The sequence below is a fragment of the Natrix helvetica genome (genome assembly GCF_964273705.1).
Source record: "Natrix helvetica genome assembly, chromosome: 1".
NCBI classification, from domain to species: Eukaryota; Metazoa; Chordata; class Lepidosauria; order Squamata; family Natricidae; genus Natrix; species Natrix helvetica.
The window spans coordinates 369859937-369878624 of record NC_138548.1 but is presented as its reverse complement, the minus strand read 5'-3'; positions in this window follow the sequence as shown (position 1 = coordinate 369878624).

Genomic DNA, 18688 nt, shown 5'->3' with positions numbered 1-18688 from the left:
GAGAGGGACTCCTCCGGGTGCCGTCCACTAAGCAGTGCCAGTGGGCGACGCCCAGGAGTAGGGCCTTCTCTGTGATGGGCCCAGCCCTCTGGAATGACCCCCCCCGACATTAGGACTACCACTGATCTCCGCTCCTTCCGCAGGAAGCTCAAGACCCACCTGTTCCATCTAGCTGGCCTGGCTTAACTACAACTTTATTGACTAATCCTCCTGGCAATTTTTAAATTTTTAGGGTAGTTTTTTAAGGTTATTTTAATTCTATTATTATTGTATTATTTTGAAATGTAATATTGTTGTTATGAGTTTTTACCTCCTCCATGCAACATGTAATATATCATTGATTGTACGCCGCCCCGAGTCCCTTCGAGGAGAGGGAGCGGCTTATAAATCTAATAAATAAATAAAATAAAATAAATAAATAAAATAAGTATGATGATATGTGGGAATGAATTTGGAGGATGAGAGAAAGAGATGCTGCAATGGGAAGGATTGGATAAGATGTGGGGGAGGAAGCCAGCAGCTGCATAACAGGCAGAAAAAGAAACTCAGATAAGATCTGTCAAAAGAGTTCATTAAAAGATTTGGACATTCCCATTCTTAATACAGTCTTACAAAAAGGTAGTTAGTTCATTTGATCATCCTCCCCCCCTTCTACTTGAATGAAAATTAGCCTTGCAACTATCTTCTTAACAAATCCTTGCTTTCTGGAAATCACCCTGCTGTTTTCAAGGAGTTTAGAATATTCTAATTATTTGTATTTTTTCTTTAATTGATTTGTGACCTTTCCTAAAATGTACCCTATAAGGGATAATTTTAGTCAATTATATTGTCAGTGTTTCAAGTAATGCACCCATTGAAAGTAGAACTCTGAGGCAGGTAGATTCCTCAAAGAACAGTTTATTGGATACATCATATTGAGACAATGGTGAAATCCAACTCTGAAAGGTCCTACAGTTTTCACCTAATTAAAAAAAAAATTACCCCCTGTCCCCCAAGTCATCAGTCACATTGTCCAATAAAGGTGCTGGCAGGTTGCTTGGTTACTCCACTCCTCCTTTCTAAGTCACCTGTTGGAATGACCTTGGTTCCCACAGGAAAACTTTTTTCTTTTGATGGCAAAATGCAGGCTATCTAATTTCCCCCCTCTCTGTCCCCTCTTCTGCCTTGTGGCAATCATGAAACCAAAAAAAAATGGCCTCAGCCAGGTTCACTTCAAGGTTGACATATATCTTCTCAGTCAATATACTAAATGATTTGAGAACTATTACTGAACCTTTGTTCTTGTGTTTTGAAGATAGTGGCAACACTTGTTCTCCCAACTCACAATATTTAGAAGTTATACAATCACAGAAGCGAGATTCACATGTGAAAAATTCACGTGAGGAAGGAGAAAAAAACAAGATTTCTGCTTTTAATATTCCTGGATGTTTCCATTCTAGTTCCATCCATTTCTAAAGAAGAAGGAATTGTACAATCTTTCCCTGTTCAACGTCTACTTGGATCAAAATGGAGACCTGGCAGCAGAGCTGAGCATTGTTAGTAGGGTGGTTCTTCCCAAGGAGGATCCCATCGACAAGTATTTGGGGAGGTTTGAAAGACGGAGAGTTATAATCAACCAAGATGTTTTGTCACAGCTAAAGTTGCTCAACAAGGTGAGGAAAATATTGATGTCTTTTCTTCATTTTTCCAAAGAATCAGGACCCTTTTCAAGGGGGCTAAACCTAGTGAAGAAAAGTGGGTAACCTGCACTGAGAATTGAATGTGGGAGTTAAACTTTTATTATTTTCTTAGACAGATAGGGAGGATTCTCTTCTGTTGACCAAAGTATCCTTCAGATGCTACAATGCTGAATACTGTTATATCTCAAATAGGATTTGAGCTATATCTCAAATAGGATTTGGGGTGATTATTATTTAGGACATAAATCATTGCCAATTTTGCAATTTATCATTGCAAAGGGACTGATATGCAATTTATCATTGCAGATAAATTTTGCAATTTATCATTGCAGAGGGACTGATATGCTGAGGAACTTCAGGTTAATAGCTTCAGGTTCACTTGTTCTTTGTCTTCAAATATTAGAGATGAAGGTAATTCTGTTAACCAGAGCCTGACTTCAGTTTGGACCGAATCCAATGAAATGGAATCAAGATTGAATGGAAGTTCTGTTGGTCCAATTGGGAAATAACAGAAAAACAGAGTTGGAAGGGACCTTATAGTTCATCTAGTCCAGAGGTAGTATTCAGCAGGTTCTGACCAGTTCTGGAGAACTGGTAGTGGAAATTTTGAGTAGTTTGGAGAATCAGTAAATATCGCCTCTGACTAGCCCCACCCTCATCTATTCTCTGCCTCCCGAGTCCCAGCTGATTGGGAGGAAATGGGGATTTTGCGGTAACGTTCCCCTGGAGTGGGGTGGGAATGGAGATTTTGCAGTATCCTTCCCCTACCATGCCCACCAAACCATTCCATGCCCACCAAGCCACACCCATAGAACCAGTAGTAATTTTTTTAAATCCCACCACTGATCTAGTCCAACCCCCTCTAAAGCAGAAGACCCTACACCATTTCTGATAGACTGCAGTCTAGTCTCTTCTTGAAAGCTTCCAGTGATGAAGCTCACACAATCTCTGATAGCTTTACCTCTCTGTGCAGCTGCTTAAATATGATCCTCTCTTCATTAGACTAGCCATGCCCAGTTCCTGCAACCATTCATCGTATGTTTTAGCCTCCAGCCCCCTAATCATCTTAGTTGTTATTCTCTTCACTCTTTCTAGAGTCTCATCATCATTTTTACGGCATGGTGACCAAAACTGGATGCAATGTTCTAGGTGTGGCCTTACTAAGGCTTTACAGAGTGGTAATAGTACCTCACCGGATCTTGATTGAATCCTTCAATGCCTGGTTAGAGTCAGGGTCTCCTAAAATTGCAGACTCATAATCTGTGACATTTTTTTAATCAGCTGAGACCATAATTATACACTCCTTAACCCCACCTGGATAGTGGAATTTAGGAAGGAGGTCCAAGGCTTTCAGTTCACATGAAATAATAATGACTGGTCTGATGTGAGCTTATTTATCCATTGATTGATTAAATTTATTTGCTGCCCATTTTACCATGATAATGGCTTGGAAACTGAAGTACTCAAGCCTCACTTTAGTGCAAAAAAATCCTGATATCAAAAGTGATAAAGGACAATTTCAAGGGAAAAATTGCTTAAATTTGACCTTTGGCTTTAAAGAGTGTATTACAGTTTTAGAAACTAGTCAGTCAGTTTTAGTTTTAGTTCACCAACATGGTAGCCATATAAATTGAACAAACAAATATACAAATAAAGAGTGTATCCTTTAAGGTTGACAGTCCTTGTTTGTAAGGATTTTTTCCTCTGTATGTGGGGGAAAGTTTTGGATTGCTTTCAAAGGGAAGGAAATTTGCAATGTTTTATGTAATCCAGAAAAGAGCCTTTTCAGATCCTACTAGTCAGATTTTTTTCTTCATCACAATTTTATTATAATAAACCTAATGGAATAAATGTTTAAATCTTTTACAGTAAGGTTTACTTTTAAATGAGATACCTTATTCAATGGTGAAATCTAAACATTTTCCCTATTGGTTCTGTGGGCGTGGCTTGGTGGTCATGTGACCGGGTGGGCGTGGCCAAGTCAACATCACTTCTTTGTCCTTATGACCTACAAAAAAATATATATACCAACTATTTTGGGCATTTAATACTTAAATAAGAATAATTGTGCAACTCACACACAATGCAAAAGCAGCTGTACCTCACAGAAACTTGCCTCTGCAACAGATTTAACAGATTTACCGGATTAACAGAGTTGGAAGGGACCTTTCCGGGCATCTAGTCCAACCTCCTGCCCAAGCAGAATTGTAAAAGCACACAAAATGGCCCCCAGCACAAGCAGGAAACTCACAGAGCCACGAAGAGCTCAAAGAACAACTTTCACACTTAACAAAAACACAATGCCGTTGTGCACCTCTCACACAATGTAAAAGCACACAAAATGTGCCCTGCAACAACAAGCAGGGAAATCACAGTCAGAGAGAACTCACGATGCCAACTATCACAAGCAGAAAATGTCACATACAATAAAAAAAACCCACTTACTTACCCAATTGAAGGCAGAAGGCAGATTCAGTTCCCAGCCAAAGAGATGGACTGCAGGCAGAAAGCCGGGGATTTCAAAAGCAGAAACAGGAAGGCAGCTCCGGATTCGGTCTGAAGAGCGAAGGGAAGCAAGCTGGAGGCTGGGGGGAAAGTTGGCAGTTAGCCAGGCGGCTTAGCCAGGCCAGGCAGGGCAGCCAAGCGATCCGGGGGGGGGGGGGAGAACCACTCTAGCCTGCAACCGGCAATGCTTACCTTTTTGAGTGGGCGGCTGTCCAGGAGGCTTCTTAGAAGTTCCAGGAGAGGCTTCTGATCCAGCAGGGGTTGGCGAACTGATTAGCTAGGCCACGTGGCAAAGGGACCTTACATAGCGGGGGGGGGTGGAAGTGAAGTGCCATGCGGCTGGAAGCAAACCGGTGAGAGAGCCATCGGATGATCGGGAAAGCAGCGATCGGATGACCGGGTGAGGGAGGGGTCACAAGGGATTTTTACCCCAGGTTCAGAGAACCATGGCCTATCAGCGCAACCAGTTTGATCGAACTGGGCTGAACTGGGAGGATTTCACCCCGATCTTATTTCAAAATCATTCCTATATGAAGAAGAGAGGAATGCATGTTACTTCCACTGTTAGGCGGAACCTTCTGGTTGTCACTTGATGCTTAATTCTTTTCTCAATTTCATCCCTTCAGACTTTGTTAAGTAGAAAGGTCCATTTTTTTGCTATCTGGTATGCCCCAAGAAAAAAAAAGGAGGAACTAAATGAGGCATCTGCCTGATATTGTATCTCCTGCAACCATTTGGAAGTATCCAAAGGTTTCATATTGGCCTAAGTGAAGCCCAGAGACTTCTTGGGTAATGTTCATATCTACCTCCGTCTTACATGAATGATGAACCTCAACATATTTTCTTTGGCATTCCTTCTTTCTCTTCTCAGTCTCTGCCTCAGTCCAAATGTGTGGAAAAATGTCAGCCTGGATTTGTCAGGAAGGCTCGAGAAGGAGAGCCAGTTTGCTGCTACGACTGCGTTCCTTGTCCAGAGGGGACCATCTCCACTCAGGAAGGTGCATTTTAAAGAGAAATGAAATTTTGATGGTTTTGTTCTTAATTTTCATGGTGTCCAATTCCTTCTATAATGGGTGAGATAAGAAAAAGATTATGAAGGATGAGGTAGGAAAAGGATGTTGTGAATTGGTTAGGAAATCTCTCTTTTATTTGACAATTTGAATGTATCCTTCCATATTTATCCTTCTTAGATAGATCTTTCTATGAATTCTTTGTAATTTGAGGAATGGTTTTAGTTCAAAGGGCTTTGCTCACCCAAACCAACTTTATATTACAGGCCAAAAGATACATCAATCATACATTTAATCAATTAATCTTTATTAAGATCATAAATACTAATAAGCTGAAATATCTAATTAGAAGGAACAATTGAGGGAGAGATTTTGAGTTTAAGGAACAATGAAAACCAGACAGATGTCTCGTCATAAAACCATCACGTGGATATTTCCTTCCCACTTTTTCTTATCTTTCCAATTTTCTTATATTGTTAAATATTGAGATACAAACAGTTATAACACCAACAAAAAAGGAATATAGTCCTGTTTTTGAAAGGGAAAAAAAGTCTAACATGCTGTGTTAGGGGGGGGGGGAGAACTAATAAAAGATCAATCTCCTTAATATTCATTGATACTAATGTTGAACTCATTCTCCATTTAAAATTGTTGCCCAAATCTAGAAAGTGGATTCAGTTCCTCTTCTTGAATTATTTCATGAATTAATCTTTCTTAAGATATTTTTATTTTCAAATTTATTTATCAAATTTATATGGCTGTCTATTTCACAGAAAGAGACTCTTGTTGGCATACAATTAAAGCAATAATTAAAAATTAAAACAAGGAGAAATAAACTCCAAGAAAGCAAGAGAGGAATGCATGAAGATGCTACCAACTATACAACCAGCACACAGGGCTCTGTTACCAGGTGATTCCCACGGCTGTTGACAGAATCATATTTTCAGGGGTTTCTAGAAGGACTTACAGCTTGGAGATACTCCCTAATCCAGGGTAGTCAGTGATTTTTAACTGGAAGGGGCTATATAATGTCCCTGAAGTAGGCAGTGTTACAACCCTTCTCAAGAGGCTCTCCATGGATCCAACCATGTTAGACAACTTTTACCCTGTGTCCAGGATTTTTAGAGCAATTGATTGAGAGCATAGTTGGTGGATCAATCATCAGTAACTGAGTTTAGATATTCCTGGTAGAAACATATGTCTTGCATCTGTCAAAAATCAAAATTAAAACTAACTAACTAACTAACTAACTAACTAACTAACTCAAACTAAAGTCAGTGAAAGATAAGAATCTGGAGGATTACCTCAGAGAAGGGAGTTTGTGCCACCAGATATTTCTTCTTTAAACTTTATTTTCGTCTGGTTCTTGTTTTTATGGTTGTTTTCGTCTGGTTCCCCTGTCATGGTCGGATCACTCACTTCTCCGGCTTGACTTCCCTGGTGCTACCCCCCGCTGCGGGGAGGCGGAACCGGAAGGTATTAGATGGTTCCGCCCCAAGCGCCTGATGGAACCAGATAGGTTCCAGACGGAGCTTGGGCCACCTCCTGTGGACCTGACCCGCCCCCGAGTGGAGGACCTGGTAGACGCATGGAATAGTGCGACTACCGGGGCCCTAGACCGGGTGGCGCCTTTGCGGCCTCTCCTGCGGCGACGAACCACCCTGGCCCCTTGGTTCACTGAGGGGCTTAGGGTGATGAAACGCCACAAGAGACGCCTAGAGAGTCGTTGGAGATCCTCCCGTTCCGAATTTGACCGAGCACAGGCACGAGCCTACTTGAGGACATACCTTGTGGCATTAAGAGCGGCCAAACGTCAATATTGCGCCGCTCTTATTGCGTCCGCAGATAACCGCCCTGCCGCCCTGTTTCGGGTGACCCGCTCTCTCTTGTCTGAGAGACCGCGGGAAGCCCCTTTACAGGGCAGAGCAGAGGAGTTTGGGAAATATCTATAGGACAAAGTCGCTCAAATCCGGATGGGATGGGCCCCTTTCAGTGGTCCAGTTGAGACGCCCGTGGCGAGTCTTGAGGGACCGCTCTGGGAGGAGTTTGACTCGGTTGCCATCGAGGATTTGGACAGGTTGCGTGGACGTCTGCGACCTACCACATGTTTATTGGACCCGTGTCCCTCCTGGCTTGTACTGGCATCCTGGGAGGTTACACGTGACTGGCTCCTGGGCCTAGTGAATGCTTCACTGGGTGAGGGGTTTCTACCGGCCGCCTTGAAAGAGGCGGTGGTGAGGCCACTGCTCAAGAAGCCTTCCCTGGACCCAACGGATCTAGTCAATTATCGTCCAGTCTCCAACCTTCCTTTTTTAGCGAAGGTTGTAGAGAGTGTGGTAGCACAACAGTTCCCACGTCACCTGGAGGAGAATGATTATCTAGACCCGCGCCAGTCCGGCTTCCGACCCGGGCACAGCACGGAGACGGCCTTGGTCGCATTGGTCGATGATCTCTGGAGGGCCAGAGATAGGGGCTGTTCCTCTATCCTGGTCCTATTAGATCTCTCGGCGGCGTTCGATACCATCGACCATGGTATCCTGTTGCACCGGCTGGAGGGGTTGGGAGTCAGGGGCACCGTTTTACGGTGGTTTGGCTCCTACCTCTCCGACCGGACGCAACGTGTGTTGGCAGGGGAGCAGAGATCGACCCGGAGGCCACTCACTTGTGGGGTGCCACAGGGGTCGGTTCTCTCGCCTCTCCTGTTCAACACATACATGAAACCGCTGGGCGAGATCATCCGTGGTTTTGGGGTGGGATACCACCTGTATGCTGATGATACTCAGCTATACATTTCCACCCTGGACCACCCCAATGAGGCCGTTGAAATGATGTCCCGGTGTTTAGAGGCCGTACGGGTCTGGATGGATGGCAACCGACTAAAACTCAACCCTTCCAAGACGGAGTGGCTGTGGCTTCCGGCCTCCCGGTTCAACCAGTTGATTCCATCTCTGGCCATTGGGGGCGTTCAACTGGCCCCCATGGAACAGGTGCGCAATTTGGGCGTCCTCCTAGATGCCCGGCTGTCCATGGACGACCATGTAACAGCCGTGGCAAGGGGGACGTTCCATCAGGTTCGCCTGATGCGCCAATTGCGCCCCTTATTGGACCGGGATGCCCTACGCACAGTCACCCATGCGCTAGTGACGTCTCGCCTGGACTACTGCAATGCTCTCTACATGGGGCTTCCCTTGAGATGCACTCGGAGACTGCAGTTGGTCCAGAACGCGGCCGCGCGGGTGATTATGGGGAGGACTAGATACTCCCCTGTAACACCTCTCCTGCGTGAGCTGCACTGGCTTCCTGTAGTCTACCGGGTGCGTTTCAAGGTTTTGATTATGATCTTTAAAGCGCTCCATGGCACAGGGCCTAGTTACATGCAGGATCGCATCCTGCCCCATACATCCCTACGACCAATCCGCTCTCACAGAGAGGGACTTCTCCGGGTGCTGTCCGCCAAACAGTCTCGGGGGGCGACACCCAGGAGCAGAGCCTTCTCTGTGATGGGCCCAGCCCTGTGGAATGACATCCCCCGGGACATCAGGATTACTTCCGATCTCCGCTCCTTCCGTGTACAACTGAAGACCCACCTCTTTCAACTATCTGGCCTGGCTCAACCGTAAATTTTCTTACTCCTCCTGACAGTTCTTTTACATTTTTAAATTTTAAATGGTTTTTATAATTGGGGTATTTTAATGGTGGTTTTTTAATTGTCTAATGTGATGTAATTTGTTACCTCCTCCGTGCATGTTATGTCTTTGTATATATTTGTGTTTATATGTTTCTACATGTGTTTTATGTTTTATATGTTATTGTACGCCGCCCCGAGTCCTGTTTGGAAAGGGAGCGGCTAATAAATTTAAATATTAATTAATTAATTAATTATAGTTTTATACACTGGGGATTTTTTGTTTGGAGTGTATATTCAATTTACTAAGGCTTTCCCATCTTTCAGTATCGCATCTCATCCAAAGGTTTTATTGAAATTTGAAAATACTATAAAAGAAATATTGCTTTGTTTTCTTAGATACTGAAAAATGCACCAAGTGTGCAGATGATCAATATCCAAACAAGAACCAAATTCAATGTATCCCAAAAAGAATCATCTTCCTGTCCTATGAAGAACATCTGGGCATCATCCTCATCTCCTTTGCCCTACTCTTGTTCCTAACCACAGTGTTCATTTTAATCCTATTCCTTAAATCCTTAAAAACTCCCATTGTCAAATCCAACAACCGGGATCTCTCCTTCGTCCTCCTGATCTCCCTCCTGCTTTGCTTTTTGTCCCCCTTTTTCTTCATTGGGCAACCAAGGAAAGCCACCTGTCTTCTCAGACAAACAATGTTCAGCATTGTCTTCTCAGTAGCTGTGTCTTCTGTATTGGCCAAAACAATCACGGTGGTGCTGGCCTTCCTGGCCTCAAAACCAGGGAACAGGATGAGAAGATGGTTGGGGAAGAGCTTAGCCAACTCCATCATCCTTTCTTGTTCTGCTGTCCAAATTTTCATCTGTGTCATGTGGCTGGGAGTATCTCCCCCATTTCCAGACTCTGACCTCCACTCCCAGCCTGGAGAGATCATCCTTCAGTGCAACGAAGGCTCCGTCACCATGTTTTATGTTGTCCTCAGCTACATGGGTTTCCTAGCTGTCATATGCTTCACATTGGCTTTCTTGGCCAGGAACCTTCCTGGGGCCTTCAATGAAGCCAAGCTGATCACTTTCAGCATGTTGGTCTTTTGCAGTGTCTGGGTCTCCTTCTTGCCCACCTATCTGAGCACCAAAGGGAAATACATGGTAGCCGTGCAGGTCTTCTCCATCTTGGCCTCTGGTGCTGGGCTGTTGGGCTGCATCTTCTTCCCCAAGTGCTACATTATCCTCCTGAGACCAGATCTAAACATAAAGGAACACCTTATTATAAAATCACGGACCTGATGATGAAATTGGTTCTTCGATTATAACATTTAATTTTTGATTGCAGTTGTTGGTTTATATCTTCATTTGCCTCTGTTTGACAACTGGCGTTATTCAAAACTGAAGAAGATAAAAAGCAGTTATTTTGATCAAATTATTATTATTATTATTATTATTATTATTATTATTATTATTATTATTATTATTATTATTATTATTATTATCAATCAAACAATAAAATAAGTTAACCATTAATATTTGTATTTTAAAACAATTGGTAGTCCTCCTTTTCTTCAGCACACAAGTTAGCCAATATCTGGCTTAAGAAATGCTTTAAGAGAGGATACATATGAACCATATCCTTGGTTTTTGACTGTTTTTAGCGTGGTAGGTATCTTCAGAGTTAGCTAGGAAGGTCTCAACCTCATCTCCTTCGTGGTTCTTTCAGAATTGGTATTTCAATTCCCCCAAGGTCTGGTTCTGTCAGGAGGAGAAGGTTTAGTGTGGATGAATCAGTGTTGCAACTTCCAGAGCCCTATTTGGGTTTGATGCTCTTTCTCATCAATCTCCCTTAAGTTAAGCTCCAGATCAACTTTCACCCTTTTCTTGGGTTCCTCTCTCTTAGCCTCCCACTCCAGCTTCTCTGGGCTGAGGTGCTGAACAGACTTTCTGCCTTCTGGTGAGGAATCTTCTGTAGCAGAGGTCTTCGTAGCCTGAGCCTTTCTGAGAGGGTTGGCATACTGGTAGTCTTTGTCAATTGTCAGTTATGTGACTGTTCTAGCACTACCTTGCCTGTCTATCATTGCCAGTTTCTAGGGGGGGTGGGGGGATAAATAAAGTCCTGTGGTTGGTATGCGAACTCTGCTGATTGTCAAAGGAAGAAATTTTTTGTAAAAAAGAAACCTTTTGATTCCCTAGTTACTCCCTAGTGTTTAATGGAACACTAGGGAGTGGAAAAAGTGTCCCCAAGGTCAAACATTCCCCTCCTCTGAGCTTGTTCAGTTCTGAAGAGACCCAGCTATGGGGGAGCAGCTACTGCCCACTTTGCTCTCCTTGTTCCCTCCCTTCTTCCTCTCCAGCCCTCTGAGGAACGAAAAGAAGATTGAATGGGAAATCCTCACCTCATCAGAGAGTGTGACCTCTTATGGCTGGCAGTGGAAACAAATATTTTTTCCTTAAAAAGAGAAAATTACTCTACTCTCTTGTACCTTCTAGTGTTCAGTATTCTACTGCTTGGGGAAATCAGATGTAGGACCCAAAGCAAGCAATGAACTCCTAAAGGTAAAGGTAAAGGTTCCCCTCACACATAGGTGCTAGTCATTCCTGACTCTAGGGGGCAGTGCTCAGATCCGTTTCAAAGCCAAAGAGACAGCACTGTCCAAAGTGGTCATGTTGCCAGCATGACCAAAAGCTGAAGGCACATGGAACACTGTTACCTTCCCACCAAAGGTGGTTCCTATTTTTCTACTTGCATGTTTACATGATTTCGAACTGCTAGGTTGATCAAAGCTGGGAGAAGTAATGGGAGCTCATTCCATTACGCGGCACTAGGGATTCAAACCACTGAGCTGCCGACCTTTGTGATCAACAAGATCAGCATCTTAGCCACTGAGCCACCTCTTTTGTTATAATAGAACCCTTTAAAATCAGCAATGGTCTGATGTTATCTAAAATTAATGGCATTTGTATACCATTTTGTCACAGACATTTTTATTAGGCACTCATAGTCACACCAAGACCCCTCATTGAAGAAGAGTGTTTTTCCCCCCAGCTGATTTCTTGAACTCTTTCTTTTTTTGTTGTGTTTTAAGACCCTTTGTGTATTCAGAGCTGGAATCTCCTTGAATTATTCTAGCAGTTTTCTCAGGAATTCCAAGATCAAATTCAAGTAAATGACATTGTTGTTATCTACATATTGTCTGGAAGTGATGGCTAGTAGTTTCATATCTAAGCTTTATGATCCTTAATGCTTCAGGACGCCCAAGGCAAACTGAATAAACATCCCTAATGAACTCCTACTCCGGTGTTTATTTGCATGCTATGGTGGAACTCCCTCAAATAATATTAAGATTGCTCCCACACAACTAAGATGATTAAAGTCCTGGAGACAAATCATAGGAAGAACTCCTTCAAACAAAGAGATACACTCGTATCATAGTCTTCCATCCCAACTCATAATGTGATGTGATTTTTATGAATTTTCATGTTATTGTCAGGCCTGCAGCAGTCTTTTTTTTTTTGGATCATTGGCCTGCCACATTCATTCTACTATGCATTTTCTATTGTGGGAAAATGGGAGGGGGGGATTGTAAGGAGTCACATACAATGTAGCCATAACAAAATTCTTTCTAGAAAGCCAAGGTCATCCTTTGTCTCTGCACCTGACCGGAACTGGATGCGTGAAAGCTGCCAGCGTGGCAGTGGGAGATTGGACCCTGTGATGGACTTGTGGGTGTGGGGGCAAGATCTTGAACTTTCAACTAGGTGGGGAAAACTGGGAAGCTTTCAGATTTGGGTTTCCCCAGATGTGCCAACATGGCTCTCTTCATAAATTGGAACTTTGAGCAATACTTTTGCCTCGGACTCTGATTTACTTTAGATGCTATTTGGAACCCTGACAGTTACATTTAAAGTTATAAGCCATCCAAAGTCACTTTTGTGTGCGGTGCCCATTTAAATTTGTTTATTAGAATCAGAACTGTATAGTTGTGTCAGTTTGAAATAAAGGAAATGTAACAACACTTATTCAAATTATATAGGAAGCTACAAGTTTTGGCAACAAGAAGACAAGCAGCAGAAACGACAATTGGGGACAAACGGACAGGTAGAGCTTAACTCTTTAGGGGCAAAATCACATATGCTCAAGGAAGGTGCAACTCCATACACAATCAGACACATAGAGTAAAAGCAAGGTTGAACTCCCAAAAAGGTAACAGCTTTGGGGAATTTATTTGGAACCTCATATTCCTTCTAATAGCAGTTTCAAATCGGTACAATTCTCCTTATGTTATTTCCCCTTCTAATATATTCCATTTGAGTTTCACCATTTTTAACCCTCTTATTTTACTTATCTATGTGATATAATGGGTGATTGCCTCTAATAAGTTTAAACTCTCTTGAGTGCATATATACATGGTAATCCTCCTTAACTTCTACTTTTGGGCTTTATTGGCTTTTTTCATTGATCCTTGTTTCTTTCCTCCATCCACCTATACCATTTGTATTGTATTATTTTTCCCATATCTGATAATATTCCACCTCTTCTTTTCCCTGGATTTCTTTTGTTAATTTGTCCATTTTGGCACAGTCCATGACCTTTCTTATTATTTCGTCTTCCCTTGGTATCCATTTTTCCCCATTTCTGAGCAAAGGCAATCCTCACCACCATAATTATGTGTAGAATTAAATACTGGATTTCTTTTTTATATTTGCTTGTCATTATTCCTAATAAAAACACTTCTGGTTTCCAATCAAGTTTGATTCCTGTTATCAATTCTAACAATTTTTTAATCTGTTCCCAATACTTTTGGGCTTCCTCACACCTCCACCATATGTGATAATATGTTACGTGTGCTATTTCACATTTCCAACATTTTGGTGATATACTTGCTAAGATTTTTGCTAACCTTGCTGGTGGTAGGTGCCATCTGTAAAACCTTTTGTACTGTTTTTTCTTGTATGCAAACGATAGTGTCATTTTTAAATTTGTCCCCCAAATTTTTTCCCATTTATCTAATTCAATATTATACCCAAAGTTCTGTGAAGGCTTAACATTTCTAAATTGGGAGTTATACTCACAGGAAGTAACACTAACATGGTTGAAGGACTGGATGGAGTTTCTTTTAAAAAAAATAATAGATTTGTTACAGTCATTTTTTTCAATTTTATTTTGACATCAAATGTTCTTTGGTGTTCAGATCTGGCCTAAAAATAATAATGAAACATTTAGGGATGAAAATGCAGCCAAGCAATCCAGCACTGGAGGCCAAGATGGAGAAGACCTGGACAGCCACCGTGTACTTCCCCTTGGTGCTCAGGTAGGCAGGCACAAAGGACACCCAGACACTGCAGAAGACCAGCATGCTGAAGGAGATCATCTTGGCTTCATTGAAGGCCCCAGGGAGATTCCTGGCCAGGAAAGCCACCGTGAAGCAGACAGCAGACAGGAAGCCCATGTACCCAAGGGCAACATAAAACATGGTGACAGAACCTTCGTTGCATTGTAGGATTATCTCTCTAGGTTGGGAGCGCATGTCAGAGTCAGGGAATGGGGGGAAAGTGCCCAACCAGATGCTGCAAATGACAACTTGGAGACCAGAACAAGAAAGGACAATGGAGTTGGCCAAGCTCTTCCCCAACCATCTCTGCACTTTATTCCCTGGTTTTGTGGCCAAGAAGGCTAACACCACTGTGATTGTTTTGGCCAAGATGGAAGAAATGGCAATGGAGAAGACAATGCTGAAGGCTGTTTGTCGGAGGAGGCAGGTCACCCTCCTTGGCCGGCCAATGAACAAGAAGGAGGTCAAGATGGAAAGCAGGAGGGAGACCAGGAGGATGTAGGAGAGGTCCCGGTTGTTGGCTTTGACAATGGGAGTTTCCATGAATTTAATGAAGATCCCCAAGCCAAAGCCTGTGGTTAAAGAGAGGAGGAAAACAATGGAAGTCAAGATGAGCCCCATATTTTCCTTATAAGAAAGATAGCTGTTAATCTTGGGGATACAGTAAATTCGCTTGGTGTTTGGATGTTGATCTTCTGGACATTGGGTACATTTTTCTGCATCTGAAAAAGAGCAAGAGTAGCATCTCCCTTTAATACAGTATGTCCTTTAATCTAATGCATTGTTTGGTCTGAATAGATATAGAGATGTGTAAAGATGAAGGCAAAATGTTTCTTCATTTCCCTCCATCTAGAACGTCTTAATATTGCTTTTTTGATGTCACCATTTCCTCAATGAACATTGAGAGAGAATGAATGAGTGAATGAATGAATGAATGAATGAATGAATGAAGGAAGGAAGGAAGGAAGGAAGGAAGGAAGGAAGGAAGGAAGGCAGTTCCACCATTTTACCTTTTTCACTGCTGAACCTCTTGAGCCCAACTTTTTGTCTGTGCTTTAAGGCACCAAAGAGATCCTGCCTACAATGGAATGAAGTACATTTGAAGGATTGCTCAGTGCAGCTTATGAGAGCTGAAGTGGATGGACACTACTTTTGCCGTGGAGAAAGAAAGGTTGGGTGGAGTTCCCCTTGAAGATGAGTTAGATATGGAGTGAGGACATCTAAATGCATTCCTCTATTTATTTAAGCAGAAAGAGGGTCATCTTCCTTAAAGTCAAGGAAGAAGTTTGGTTCAGTCCCAACTCATGATTCTCCTCTCCTCTCCTCTCCCCTCCCCTACTCTACTCTACTCTAATGTGTGAGGACTCAGACAATGGCTTTAAAGAGGAGCCTCCAGCAGAACCTGTGGAATGTCAGCCTCAAGAAATACAAAGAGGAGTCACTTGAGGCTGAGCCAAAAGGCTGCTCAGGTTGACCATCTGAATAGATAGAGCAGTCAAAGGATTATCATGTAAGGCTGCCCAGCTCCTTCTTTCTCTCAGAAAGTAGAATGAAGAGCACAGCCAAGATACTCTATGACACACTTTCAGCAAAAAAGTATCCTCTGATTAAAAGCAGGTGGTTGCAACCTGAAACTGTGGCTGCCCAAAATACCCATCAGACATGGACACTTGCCAGAATCTGATCAATCCTTCAAAAAAATCAAATTGAATACCAGATTAATCTCCAAGATCTGTTCTTATAATTCACTATGACATAAATCTTGATCAAGACTCAAAGAGGTGGGACCTCTCTGGTTAAGCCTTCCAAAATGCTTGTTCATGGAAAGCCTCATGATCTCTGATCATTCCCAAAGTCTTCCCCTTTCTCCTGCTGTCACCCACCTTCCATGGTGGAGATGGTTCCTTCTGCACAAGGACGGCAATGGTAGCAGCAGATGGGCTTCCCTTCCTGAGCCACCTTCATGAATCCAGCAGGGCAGCTTTCCACACACCTGGAAGGAGGCAGGGGCTGTCCAGAAAGAAAGAAAAATAACATCCACAGCATAATTTATTGTATTTCCTAAAGAAGGTAAAGGGAAAAGTTTGGAAATTTTCAGTTCAAGGTTTAGCTACATTTGAAGATTCTAAGAATCTTGAAGCTGATCAAACTGATTTGGCTGTTTGGCTATTTATCTTCTCTTCTAATTATTCTCCCACTTCAACTTTATTTTAAGTTCTCAATGTGTGGCTACTGAAAAGAAAGTTGAATAGATTTCTGCTTTGTCCAAATCAACCATTTTGTCCCATGATTTAACTCTAGCTCCCTTGCAGAAGACTGACACACTGATAACTGGAATAGTTAAGGATATTTTTCTCCTAGACTCCTGAACAACCAACCAAAAATTAAGTTTACCATCTGGGAGAATAGAGATGACTTCCCAGATCTATTCCTACCCCAACTCTGCAATCCTCTTGGTAAATGCTTTAAAAAAAAACAGAGTAAAGTCTTTTCTCCACCTTGTTTGTCATTTCCATCTCTGCAATAGCGCTCTGGTTCATCCTGAACTTGAAATCCAAGGATCCCACTCTTTCTAGGCTCCCAACTGTCCCTTTGCTAAGAGACTTATTGGAGAAAACCACCGTGTTCACAATGTCCAGGTCTGCTACCAGCTCTCCATTCTCACCCAAATATACCCCATCAATGGAATTATTATAAAACTGAGGAGTTTGAAGGAAAGGATGAAACTGGAATGGAAGAGAAAATGGACAATATTACACAGGACATAAAAATGGGCATAAATATGGAGGAGTCTTTGGTAAGACTCCTCCATCTGAGCTGGCATGAAGGATTTGTACTGAGAAATATAGAATAAACATCTTCTTAGAAGGACCAAGAATGGCCTGGAAAATAAGGATGGTGAAGGATGTCCTTCATCTCTTCCTGTCATAATTATTACTGTAGAGTTTGGAAAGCCAAAGAGAAGTATGGCAAAGGATACCTCCAGTGCAAACTAATGAGGTCCAAAATTAAAACCCCAAAGGAAACGGATGTTGTGCACAACAACACAGAAGGAATTCTGCCAAGGAGGCCAAAATGAAATCAGATGCCCCACACAGAAACAATGCCATAAACAACTGGTGTACAGGTCAATGGGCAGATAGGCAAAGAATAATATTTGCTCACTTTGAGAATGAGTAAGGAGGCCTTTGTCTTCTAGTAGGCTGTGCTTACGGAAGTCTGCACTGAGGTGGAGATGGGTCACATGCATGGAGAAAAGAACTCAGGTCTTCACTGTGGAAGATGTTCTCTGGTGCCATCTCCTTTCAATTTTATGGAACATATGTAGAATAATTATGGAACGTCCTTCACTCTTGCTGCTTCTAGATTTTTTCCCAGGCCAGCCCTTTATCTTCTCACCTGAACTTAGCCTTCTTGGCTTCTTCTCCATATGCTGCTGCTGCTTGATGAGATATTTTGTTGTCTGTGATTCTACTGAATGTTTTGAGTCAAGGAAGAAGAATCAAAGGGATTCTTAGCCAAAGAATGAGACCCACTCTGGGTAAAGGCTGTCCTGGAGCAGAAGGGCAGCCCAGGAAGTGAGAGGATCAGAGATGTTAGATAGCTTAATATACACAGCACACTTTTTAGTGTTTGACTGGGCAATGGTCCTGCTTGTTTAAAAAACGAATCATAGAAGAAAGAGATAGAGGAAAATATTTTTACCAAAAAGCTTGTAAAAAGAAATTGGAAAAGAAATTAGCAAGGTGAAATGAATGCAGAATGGAGACCAATGGAAAATTGGAGTTTAATTTAATTTTTATATTCAGAATGCAGAATTCAATAAAAACTATTGTCAGAATAGAAAATAAGTACCTGCCAAGCTTTCATCATGGGGGTTTCCAAGTTTTTGCCACCTTTAAATGTCCTCCTGGATCTGGATAAATGAGCTGCATTTAAGGCCTGTGCCACAGCCCAGACTGTGTTGTAAATGAAATAGTTGTCCCCACTCAGGATTGGATCTATTTCTTCTTTCTTGAGAAACTCCAGGTCTTCTCTCTGCCTGCACTTTCTCCAGACTTTCACTGAAAAGGCATCGTGGGGGTAGGAACACAGGAAGGAGGTCTCTACAAAGTGTCTCATAAGAGAGTACAATTTCAAATGCCCATCATAGTTTCCAACTTCTTTTTTCTTCATTGGAAAGGAAAATATGCTGTGGATGTATTGAGCAGGAAAGGTTATTTCTGTCAAATATCTACTGATGTCCAAGCGGATTGTGATGATTAGGACTTTCCCTCTAAGAGGTTCAGTAAGCCTTTCAAATACCCGAAGCATAAGGTTAATCCCAATAGCGAGTGAATTCATATCTGCAGCATAAATGAAGACATTCACTCTTCTCCAATTGTGGTATGGTTTCAAGTCTATGAACATTTTATGAAGAGCTGTGGGAAAGGTTTGTGATATAACTGGGCAAATGCCATTCCTGATCAGCAGGGAAGTCATCGTCCTCATGAACCTTTCTCCATTCTCTGTCTCTGGAGCAAGGAGA